General features: G+C 28.1%; 1 non-coding gene across 1 annotated transcript; it reads left to right on the forward strand.

Moving 5' to 3' along the window:
* The first annotated feature begins 5,447 nt into the window (after positions 1 to 5,447).
* Positions 5,448 to 5,520, forward strand: SCP_t2500020. Its single transcript has one exon. It is a non-coding gene; the product is annotated as a tRNA-Asn (tRNA).
* Positions 5,521 to 7,832: the final 2,312 nt, after the last annotated feature.

The following is a 7,832-nucleotide window of genomic DNA, read 5'->3' on the forward strand; positions in this document are numbered from 1 at the left end:
GTTATTTCTAAATCTTAATTAGCGAGGGAGATTGCACATTGCTAGAGGTTTATACTATGGTTCATATAAAGAACCTAGAATATTAGTATGGACTATTGGAGTTATTATTTTTATTTTAATGATGGGTACAGCCTTCCTGGGTTATGTTTTACCTTATGGTCAAATGTCATTGTGGGGTGCAACAGTTATTACTAATTTATTATCTGCTGTCCCTATTTTTGGACAAGATTTAGTAGAGCTAATCTGGGGAGGGTTTTCTGTAAGTAATGCCACTCTTAATAGATTCTTTTCATTACATTATTTATTACCTTTTATATTAGCTGCTTTAGCTATTGCACATTTAATTGCTTTACATATTCAAGGTTCTAATAATCCTAATGGGGTAGGATCTAATTCAGATAGATATTCTATGCACCCTTATTTCACATTTAAAGATCTTGTTACAATATTTTTATTTTTATTAGTTTTATCTATTATAGTTTTCTACTATCCTAATTTATTAGGTCACAGTGATAACTATATTCCAGCTAATCCAATGCAAACTCCAGCTTCGATTGTTCCAGAATGGTATAGAAAAAGATGCCATGCTTAAGAGTAATCTTATGAATAATTAACTTTACTATATGTTGGAAATTCCTAAAGACTTGAATACTTTATTAATAAAGTAACAATTTCGAGTATGTAACAATGGATAATCAGCAGGTAACCAAATGATCTTTACAAGTATATGAACCTCAGAGACTACACGTAAAGCTCCTTAAATAAGTTTATTATAATTTAAATTGTTTAATAATGATAACTCATTCAAGGATGGAGATATATTCCAACCATTATTAAAGCTAATGGATTATTTATATTTGGATCTGATAACTTTTATACGTTTAGTATGTACTCGTAGCATACCCCCGCGAAAGTATTCGACTGTCTGCTGGCTTGCAAGTCCTTCGGCGCCTTCGGGGGGCTTGCCAACACAAAAAAACAAAAGACTCAGTAAAGTCGATAGATCCAAATTTATTATTGGTAGTACTTTAAATGATATTATTGTAGGCGACTAGGTGAAGGCTAAATACAAAAATATCTATAAATGGTCGAGATTTATTTATGCACAAAGTAGTTTAAGAATACATCATCTTAATTCGCTGCTCAGCATATATTAAAATTATTTAAACCTTCTCTGTCTGCTTGCTTGCTGCTAGCCAGCCAGCCAAAAAGACTTTAAACTTAAAGAAAAAACCTTTACAGATAAAATAATAAATAGAATTTATAGTTCAGTTAGTTTTGCCACATTATCATTATCTTATTTTAATTATTACAGAAACCTGTTTTATATTTTGGACTAATTAAAAGTGGTTTCTTCAAATATAGCAACTAAGTACCATAGGTTTAGCTTATTGGATCTTGGGCGAGGTTTATGGTTTAGGATAGATGGATATAAAGGTTTACATTTAAACATTATGGTTTTTACCTAGTAAGATGTTTTAAATTTCGCACTAAACATGTTTGGCGCTTTAAAATGTTCTATAGGCGCTGGCTGTTAGCGATATAAACATCAAAAGGAGAAATAATTTATATTTGCATGCTTCGGCTCCTTCGGCTCTCCAGCCAGCGGAAGAAACAATAAATCTCAGTTTATTTATAAAGATATGCTTTATAAAATCAACTCCAATAAATTAATATAAAACGATCTTTTACCTTTCTATGCAATATTAAGATCTATCCCTAACAAACTGAAATTTCTAGCGGTTTGTCTAAATTCTACTGTATGCTTGAAAGTCTTATAGTTCAAGTACTGTGTATCACAGTAAAAATCTTAGAACTTGTTTAAGATAACCAGCAAGTTTTTCACTTCATTTATTTTCTTCCCGTCACCGTTGCCCTGCTAGCCATAAGGACAGTCTGCTCTCGTTCGTGGTTAGCCAAACGCTTAACGCCTTAAGCCAGGACGGACCGGAGAAAAATAAAAATTTATAAAGCTCTGAGCTTATAAAACTTCATCGACTATACGTAGAAATATGCGAAATAAGACGCAAGATAAGATATAGTCAATAAAAGCTGGATAATTATATTGAGATAGTATTTCTTATATTAATCTATATCCAAATTTCTTTTTTAATTCAAATGATAAAGATACTTTGTTTATTTCTTCTAACAGCACGTGAGCAATTTGAACAATATAAAGATAATTTTAAATTACCTTCCAATTTTTATATCGCTGCGCTGGAGGAGGTTCGTCTAGTAGCAAATGGGGGTTTTCAGGCTGAAGGACTTGTTTCTTGTCGAATTAGAGCTAAGTATTTTTCACCAGTATTTGCTGTTAACCACGTAGCAGATAGTCTATAATTTTTTTAACTCTTTGACTTGTTCTAGGGCGAACAGGTATATTGAGTTTAATTAGTAATAAACATGGAAAATTAGTAATACGTTTATCCTTCGAAAGTAGGGATATCTTACTTAATTCCTATTCTAAATATTTTAATAGTATTTATGGTTAGGCTCGTAACTGCACGAGAGAAAAATATATTTACCCGAAGGCGAAACTATCTGATATACGATGTCTAACCTCTAATAACTTAAAATCAGATCCTTCTGCCCTTGTTCTTGCTATACATATTGTTTACTTTAGATGAATCAAGTCGAAAATTATCTCTATCGAATCAATTAAATTTATTAGGTCTTAATTCTACTGATGTAGCGGAAACGCCGCCTATTTACACTGACAACTTTACTACCCCATCAATAATTTTTATTATAGGGTTTATTCTCGGTGATAGAACTTTACCCTTAAGACTTAGAAATTCGGATAAAGGTTATATTTGGTTAATATCTACTTTATTATTATCCATGCTTAATAATAAATATAACGCTCCGCAATGTTAGAGTTTTAAAACTCTAGATATTAAAACTTACACTATAAAGCAAATAACTCTGAAATTATAGATATTTTAACTTAAAACCTCCGTCCTCCTGTAATCGGCATCCGGCATCGGCCTCTCCTCGTCCTCTCATCCTCTGCTTGCCTCAGCAAGCAAGCGATTCAAAGATAGGCGTTAGCACAGAGATAGGCTAAAGATGGTAGATGGGGGGGGGAGGTATAGCAACCCTGCGCAGGGTAGCGCAGGAGGGGAAAGTAATAACAAATAAATGTCAATTCTCTGCTATCGCGCCTGCCAACTGTAAAAAGTATTAGTTCGATATTTGCTACTTCCTGTGATAAGGCCTTATTCTCATTACCTGTTTTGAAAATGACCAATATGCGTCAGGTGTTGCACGACTTGTCAATGCTAAAGCACATTACACTCTTTATGGTTTTATAGCTAAAATTGAGTTATAGTTACCCTAACAAACGGCTTCAGTATAAACAATTTAGGCTTGAGAATATTAAATCTTGCTGCTTGGCTTGTCTCCGAAGGCAGCAGCCAGCCGAAGGGAAGGGAAGGATCCGAAGGCCGGCGAAGCATGCAAGCGAGAGCAAGTAAAACTCAATCAGGTTAGGCGCTCGCTGGCGCCAGCGCAGCAGAGAGCGAGAGAAAATAAAGCAGTTTATGGTCGAGGTTTAATAAAAGGAAGTATTGTTGCTTGGAAATGTGTATTCTCTCGTAATATAAAATCTCGTTACTTTGGTTTTACAAATAATACAGGCGCTCGCTGGCGCCAGCGCAGCAGAGAGCGATATCAGGACAAGCACTTAAACGAGCTATTCAATATCGAGATATTTTTATAAAATCTTAGGTAGATTCACTTAAATAGCGTTAATTTTATTTTTTTTATGGCTAGGAGTTATAGCAATGTTTGGATCTTTATTAATTTTATTAATACTTCCTTATGCTGATTTATCTAGAGTAAGAGGAAATCAATTTAGACCATTTATGAAATTATTTTTCTGGTTCTTTGTTGTAAATTTTATAATTTTAATGTGGATTGGTTCTCAACACCCTAACACACCTTATGTTGAAATTGGACAAGTTGCTACTGCATTTTATTTTGTTTGGTTTATCTTTATTGTGCCTTTCTTCGGATTATCTGAAAATTCTATAATGGATATTGCTACAGAATAATATATTAAATATAATATTATAAAAAAAATATATATATTATAAAAACAAGAAATTAATAAAATCCTTTTAATCATTACAAATTGTCAAATTGTGGCTAATATATAAAAATTTCGAAATAAAAATACTTATAAAAATAAAGAATTATAATTAATTTTGTAGTATTATTATAGCTTAAAATTGCCGTAACATTTACTTATAATATAATAATATAATTTAATGATATAGCATACTTATTTAATAATTTATATATCATTAAATAATAATATTTAATATTATTATTAAGTATATATTATTATTTTATGTTATTTTAAGTTAAAAATAAATTTTTAAACTTATAGTTTCTATTTTTTAACAAATTAATACTTTTTATATCGTTTTCTTATTATTTTTAATTTACATTTTTATTTGTATTTTTTTTTATCTATTATTATATAAAACAATTTATATGTACGAATGAGTTTATTATTTATCTATGACGTGTGAGACAAGTGGCATTAGATACAATATTAACTTTTACAAGACTAAATAAAGAAATTTATTTTTTTTTAAACTTTACGACTAGGCGCTGGCGCGATAAAAAGACAAAACTGTTAAATATGGTTTAATATATATCTTAAAGATAAAAGAGCTAATTAAAGAAGTAGAAAACAGTTGCTTATTTTATATAAACCGCCATTCGTAAGTGGTTAGTATTAATGATATTATATAATTTAAAGATAAATATTGTTTAACATAAAAAATCTGATAAAATAAGTATTATATGTTATAATAAAGAAGATTTAAAGTTAAAGAATCTGTTTTCCTTAAAATAAGATATATTATATTTTAAGTATGTGTATTATTTTTTAAGAATTAATAATACTTTTTAGATAATAATTTATAAATATAGATTATTTTATTTATATATTATTATTTAAACACTAAAGATATTATTGTTATTTTTTACTTAACTTTATTTTAATTTTTATTTGGTTTAGTTTGACTTGATTATTATTTATCGCCCCATCTTTATCTTAGGCGTTAAGGCGTTCCGGCTACGAGGAAGAGAAAGAGATAATTCTATTTAACTATTTTTACACTTTTTACTACTAACCTTTTTATTTTCTATTTGACACTCTTTTCCCTATATTATATTTTACGTTTTATTTTAAGCAATAAGGAAAGTTAATATAAGTTGAATGTTTTTTTTTATAAAAAAAGAGCTAAATTTTTCTGTTTTTAGAAAAAAATAGTATAGTAATAAAAAAAATTAAAAGAGTCTATAAAAAAAATTAATATAAACAATAGATTACTTCTATAATATAATATTATATAAATATACTATTTAAAAAAATCTTATATTAAAAATAATATTATTAAAATGTTTAATAAAAAAAACATTTTTTATTTTACGGCGTCATAGCAGAGTGGTTAATGCGGGGTACTGTTAATACTTTTTTCAGAGGTTCAATTCCTCTTGGTGCCTATTTCTTTTGTTATTTTTAAATTTAGATACTTTTCTAGTAGTATAGTGAGTAGATTTTATAGATTTAGTCATAAGTATTCAATGAATTCACCTCTATTCATTACTATCATCAAAAAAACCATTGATCAATATTAATCAAAATTTCCTCTAAAACCCCTTTTTTCAGATAAATCTCATATTTTACAAAATTTGGGTAGATTTCTAAAAAGAATGGGGGCGAAAAATATAAATTAAGTTTTTATGAGTTTTAAATATAAAATAGATATATTAACCATAAAATAATATAATATCATATCATTAGTAGATAAAACAATAAGTTTCTATTCATGATTTCATATAATGTTATTTTATATTCTACATAATCTTTACTATCTAATATAAATACCATATAATGTACCGTAAGACTTGGTAACATAAAAAGTATAAATGATAATAATAGATCTATATAATTTATTTGAATTAAATAAGTAATAAAATATAATAATATAAAATTAAATATAAAAAATCATATTAATTTATAATGATTTATAATATAATTAATATGTATTTTTCTAAAGAATAAGAAATTTAAAAAGAAGATAGGTTCCCATCCATCCTCAGTTTCATAAAGATTATAATAAGGATCATTATTAAAAAATAAACCATAAGAAGTATGGATTATAACAAATCCACTAACCATTAAAAAAGATGCAATAACAATAGCATCAATTCAATCTCTTATATTTTCCATGAAATAGACAGGAGGAAAGTCATCAATATCTTCATTATCATTATTATCTTCATTATCTTCAATATCTTCAATATCAGCATCCTTAGGCGCTGAATTATCTTTATTTTCTTTATTTTTTTTAGAAAAAGGAAAATCATAATATCCCTTTAGTATTCCTATAAGTGTAACAATAACAGGAAATAAAAGTTTTAAAAAAAGTAACATATTCATATTTTGTAATTTTGGCGTTTATAGTCAATATCGCCGGACTATTTAATAATATAAAAGTTTTTAAGATCTAGAAGTATAAAAAATATCTAGTAAAATTGTCTAATTTTTTTTAATCCATTCTTTAATAGTATCTTCTAATTTTTCTATTTGAAGTATTTTAGATTCTATTCTATCCCAATAAGCATAAATTTTTTCATTATCATCTATTAAAGCATAATATTCTCCTCTAAAATATACAGGTGTATTTTGGGGATAAAACCATTGATGTTTTGATACTAAAACATCAAATCCATATTTAGCTTTAACTTTATCTACATATCTTTTAAGATCATATGGTAACATATTGTCTAAAATAAACTCTCCACCATCTCTTAATATATGTTTACCTGTAGAAGTTCTAACAATAGGATTTAAATCTTCTTTAGTTTCCTCAGGAATAGTTTCTAGAGTAAACTTAGGAATAATAGGTAGAGATGTAACTTTTTCTATTTTGGGGGCAGGTCTAAATAATTCTAATAAATCAAATTTGAATTCACTATCTTCACTTGGTTTAAGATTAGGTGTATATTCAACTCCAGGATTAGAAGTAGATCCAGAATTATCACGAGAAAGAGGTAATGCAACACTCTCTGGTTTTATAGTAGGATTAGAAGCAGAATTAATATTTAAAGATTGAAGATTTTTAAGTCTTTTTTCTCTTAAATCTGCTAGTGCTTCTCTCTTTTTAAGATCTATATCTTTTTCAGTGATGATTTCATTTCTTTGATCTAGATATTTTGATTTATGATCTAATATATCAACTTTCTTATCTATTTTCACGTCTAGGATTTTATTTCTTTCTTCAACTTTTTCCATTCTACTTTCTATCATACTATTTCTATCTTTTTCTGTAAGAGCTATAGATGGGTCAGTCCAAGGGTTTTCAAGATTATCCCCTATAACTGCATCTGTAGAGGATGTAGATAATGGAGAACTAGGTTGATCTGTAATGGTTCCATATTTTAAAGCTTCTGCTGACATTGGAAGTTGATTATCTTGACTTCAATTAGATGATATTTGATCTAATACTTTGCTAGTCATTTGAGGTTGCATATTTTTAGAAATCTCTGCAGCAATAGCTTGATCAGAAGAAAAAGATGAACCTTGTTCTATCACGGATTCAAGTATATTAGTTTTTGTATCACCTTCATAAGATCTAGTAGCACTACTAAATCCTATGGTATTAGAAGGTTTAATAGAATCTAAATTTTTTAATTCTTCAGTCATTTGAGAGATACTTAAAACAGTTTTAGGTTTGGCTTGTGTATCATCAATTTGTACAGCTTTACCTTTACCTTTAATATCAGAAGATGACTCTGCAGTTTGTGGAGTA

This window comes from Sparassis crispa, assembly GCF_003851025.1.
Source record: "Sparassis crispa DNA, contig_000024F, whole genome shotgun sequence".
Classification (NCBI taxonomy): domain Eukaryota; kingdom Fungi; phylum Basidiomycota; class Agaricomycetes; order Polyporales; family Sparassidaceae; genus Sparassis; species Sparassis crispa.